Raw genomic sequence first — 4,942 nt, 5'->3', positions numbered from 1 at the left:
AAAAACAAGAAATAAAAAAAGAAAAAATAACTGTAAGAACAACAAACATCATTTTAGAACCTAGTGGGTGAAAGGATATTCAGGACGTTTAATTTTGATACCTTGACTTATCTTTTCGTACCCGCAGTAGGAGGTGGCGTCACACTCATGTGTGAAATATGTTCAAAACTGTAGAAAGATATTTGAACGTGCATTGGGACTACAGTTATAAAGCGATAGTGCAACCAACTGGGGACAAAGGATTGTGTTGTTTTGTGTGCGTGTTTGTGTACCATTTAAATAGAATTAGACACGCCGCCAACTTATTTATTCAACTATTGAATTACATTATATTCTACCTTTATTTCAGGTCTAGCGCTTCTAGAAAAAACGATTTAAAATGCCGTCAAAAAGTGATTTTGAAGAATTGCTCCGAAATATAAGTAAAGAATTAACAGAAAGTAAGTGGCTCTCTTAATACAATATTACAAAATACCGCAGCTGCTTATCAAACCTATTTACTGTAAACGTGCATACTTTAGCGGTAATCTTATTTTAGTGGTTTTGCGCCAATCGTATTTTCGGTATACCTTTTATATAACTATTACAGCGATTGTGCGAATTCATCACTGCACTAACCTGTTCCAGATCGCGTTTTCTCTAAAATTGGAAGAAGCTTTTTTGACAACCTTGAGACGGAGGGTTTAGAGAGATGTGCTACAGGCAAGGACGTGCTGGATTTCTTTGTTAGGAAAGAAATCATCAGCAAACACAACGTTTCGAAATTACAGTCTTGTTTTGAAAATATCGGTGGCTGTAATAGAATTCGAGAAATGCTGAATCTATATACAGAAAAAATGAAAAATATTCATTCAGGTAGGTGTCAATTAATGGATTAAATACATGTTATAACAATCAAGCCGTTTGTTGAGGATTATGGAACAAAACAAGTATTATGTATGCTTTCCTGCGATCAATATTGATGAAATATATATTTTTTGCATTCTATTTTTATGTAAGTAAATAAAATTCATGTTTAATAGGTCGACTTAGGTCGACATTTACACACAACCTTAGCAGATTGAAAAGTTCATGTCAATGAATAAGTATACATTTATATCGCTGGTATCGTAGGTGACAGACCTAACGCTTGTATCTCCGAAACGTCTGGTTATATAAGTTCATGTCAATGAATAAGTATACATTTATATCGCTGGTATCGTAGGTGACAGACCTAACGCTTGTATCTCCGAAACGTCTGGTTATATTATCACAGTTTAAGTTTAGATCTCTTTACCTTATGCATGAATGTTTGTTTATATTCGCAATGTATTTCATGATGATGTTTTTTTATTTCAGCGCATGAGGATATACATACGTTATATTTTGGTATCAATGTTCTCTTCTTCTTGAAGGCCAATTGTTTTCTGTTTGTTTCAGCCAAGGAGAGATCCATGTGGCAAGAACTAGTTCCCAATTTTGTTGAGACACTGACATGCAAGAAAATGAAAGAACGTGTAGAGAAAGAACATTTGGCGATACTCAGGGGTATGTTAAATTGGCTTACCAGATATGATATTTTATATATCTTATCATACCTTACTCTGATAAAATAGTCAACAAATATGTCAGTAAAATTGTTTTCCAGTCGTCTTTAACTTATCCTTATACATTACACTATTTATTGCAGGACCACCCGCTGCAGGAAAATCCCAAACATGTTGTTGGTATGCAAGCGACTTTCGACAACACGCTAAACACATAGCATACAAGCTTCTATGTAAAAGTAAAGACGACCTATTAACGAGCTTTAGAGGCTTTTTGGAATTTTCGAAGATGAAATTTGAACAAGAGAATGAAGAAAAAAGTGAGTATGTCAAACACATGGCGGAAGTTGCTATATCTTTAATAAAAGTGGCGAAAAGGGCGGCAAAGTGTATCTGCTCATCTTTGACGATGTTACTGAAGAGACATGCGGGGAAGTGGAACAAATCATTCACTCATTTCATCAAATTCACAAAGCAAGAAATCTCAGAATGTTATGCTCTACCAACTACTCTAAGTTTTACGAGCAGTGTACTCAAAATGAAAATGTTTTTGAGGATGTTGAGGGAGTTGAGGAATCAGAGGCTTTAAAGTTTTTCAAGGAACCAATCAAACAGAAAAATTCCGAAAAAGACATTCAGGCTTTGGCAAAAACAATGGGATATCTACCCTACGGATTGGTTCTTGCGAACTCGTATATGTACACGACTGGCATGTCGGTAAAGATGTACATAGACAAACTCTCGGACAAAGAGTTTCTTAAACAAGTAGAGAAAGTTATGAGAGGTACCTCACAAGAATATGCAAAAGGTCTAGTATCTGCTCAGATGCTCACAATCGAAGGAGTGGAAGAGACATCGTCGGTACATATGAAGATGTTTTTACAGTTCATACCTTTCCTGCACCACCACGAAATCCCAATCCGACTTCTGAAAAAACTACTTCCAGACAGCATGGACGACAGAGATAAAGACACTGTCGTTTTCGAGCTGATAGCGAACATTCGGAAGTATTGTATAAGCGGTGAAATTAAATTTGAGCACCAGACGCAAGCCATTTCCATACACGCTGTGACAGCATTGGTATTAGATTTGAGATTATCCAGAGAAGAGAAAGAGTCGACCATCAGGGACTTGCTCTGTTTCTTTTGCAAAAATATCAGCATTGACTGTCGGCTTCATCTTACTCTGCTCAGCAACTTAGAACTGCAGCCTCACGCTACTAAAGTTGTTCTGTGTGCTACTAAATTGAAATTAGACAAAGAGAAAGCATGCATATTTCTAATGTGTACCCTTCATGCCGCCATTGGGGTAACTTTTCGAGTGAGTGGAGTGGAAAGCTTGCTAGCAGACGAACATTTAAACGAAGCAAAGAAACTTGGTGTTTCAGCTAATCAAAACTGATCCCGAGACGCTTATGATAACGGCAGAAGAAATGGAAGCATTAGACGGTATGGAATACATTGAGGATGACAGAAATCGGCGGAGACGCGCAGATAGCATTTACCAAGATTTTCTTGGCATCTATTCGAGCCAAAACAAATATGCTGGAAGCGATGAAAGGGACAGCGAGATGGAGAAGCATCGACAAAACGCAAAAATGAAAGTTTTGCAAACCAAAAAGATGTTCCAAGATCTAGTAAATGTAGCGAAAGACTTCCCTAAAGACTTGATACCAGACATCGTTATACACACAGAACGAACTGTTCATGATTTAGATCATTTGGAAAAAGTTGCTGAGTTTTCTGGAGACAAGAAACATGTTGATGAACGTAAAAGAGGCCGACTCAGCAATGAATTGTACAGTAAAACTGCTTGACAAAACAACAAGCGATGCCGCGAGATAAGCTAGGGAAGTAACTGTTGTGGAAATGATGGTAACAATACTGTACAACAGTGGCAGAGCCCATTACTACCAAAGCAAATCACATCACCAGTTAACACTTGTTTGCTGGAATGAACTTCGTCTGGCATACCTGCTCGGGAAATTATTGCGGAAACGATATCCAAAATACCCTTCCGTACAAAGTCTGATCACGAGACGAAATGGTATCTTTTACCATTGTTTGGTCAGTAGGAAACATGTCAATGAATCCGGAAAAGGGAAGAATGATATCCTACACAAGATCATTTACAAATACGAAGAAATGCTGAACGAAAAAGACTCGCATTACTATGAGTACGGCATCATTAAAGTTAGCGAACACCAACGTCTGCATCACGACGCAATGTGTTTGAAGCTTCTCCTCAAGTGTTACATTACCAGAATAGCGAACGCAGATGATGACGAGAACAAAAGTCGTCACTTTCAGGATGGTAAGAAACATGCCATCAAGCTGGAAAATCTTCTAGGTGACAGACACATGTATCGGTGGCTTGCCCTTCCAGGATTCCATGTCCAAGTAGCAAGGTTTTTTCTCAATTATGAATCGGAAAAGGCTGAGGAGCACTTCAGACTTGCCGTGAAGATGGAGAAAGAGTATAATTTGCAAAGATTATCTCATTTTGCTCTGCAGGGTCAATTTGGACTGATCGACTGCCTCAAACGTCGTGGTACGGAAACTTCTCTCGCAGAGGCTGCCGACATATGCGAGATGCTGGTGAGGTCTCTGCACGAATCCAATTTCAGAAGAATTTACCAAAAAGCAGTGGATACCTTAAATGAAGTCAAAAGGCAGATCGTCAAAAAGCGGCGTGTGGTACGTGACGTCGAGGTAATGGAAACTGAATGACCTGCCTTGGAGCAGAAAAGCTTGGTTTAAAACATCTACACTTTAATAACTTAACATCTGGGCCTGGTAGTTCAAAAGGGGATTGGTTTAATCACCTGTTTAGTGAAATTTTCACCTTCTTATTCGTTATAAATTCTGTGATTATATCTTCTTTGAAATGAGCAAGTAGATAACGAATGAAAAACTGTGTTATTTCAGAAAATTTTGTCGAATTTCTTTGACAAAGACGTATTTGATCTTGATTCTTCTCAATTTATCTCAATTTCTGAACAATTAGCCCTGAATGATCCAGAGTTCAAATCAAAACCCATGTATACAATCAGTGTTATGATAAATGCATAACAGAATGTATCAACGTAATGTCTCTAGCGGTTATAGCAGTCATATCGTTTCATTAATTCACCACAATAAGGAATAAAGAAGGGGTTTGACGATAGACGGAAGTAGCGCCTGAGGTCAGACGACTAACACTGGTACATACAGATGAATACACCAAACAAGACATCTAATGATGTTATAATGAGCGAATCAGTGTCCCACTGATCTACTAAGGATGACTCACACCTACCTCTGTACTCTTTACAAATAGGGGCCATTTTAAAATGCACAGATTGTCATCTAATCACAATGCATGTTACATAGATACTTCACCTGTAACATGTAGCGACACTAGTGCTGTAGCACAAT

At 38.0% G+C, this 4,942-nt stretch overlaps 1 pseudogene; it reads left to right on the top strand.

Annotated features, from left to right (window-relative positions):
* The first annotated feature begins 379 nt into the window (after positions 1-379).
* Positions 380-4,642, top strand: LOC138313473 (uncharacterized; annotated as a pseudogene).
* The last annotated feature ends 300 nt before the right edge of the window (positions 4,643-4,942 follow it).

Source organism: Argopecten irradians, unplaced genomic scaffold, assembly GCF_041381155.1.
Source record: "Argopecten irradians isolate NY unplaced genomic scaffold, Ai_NY scaffold_0700, whole genome shotgun sequence".
NCBI classification, from domain to species: Eukaryota; Metazoa; Mollusca; class Bivalvia; order Pectinida; family Pectinidae; genus Argopecten; species Argopecten irradians.
Note: the sequence above shows the minus strand (reverse complement) of the source record. Positions and strands in the feature narration are given on the sequence as shown.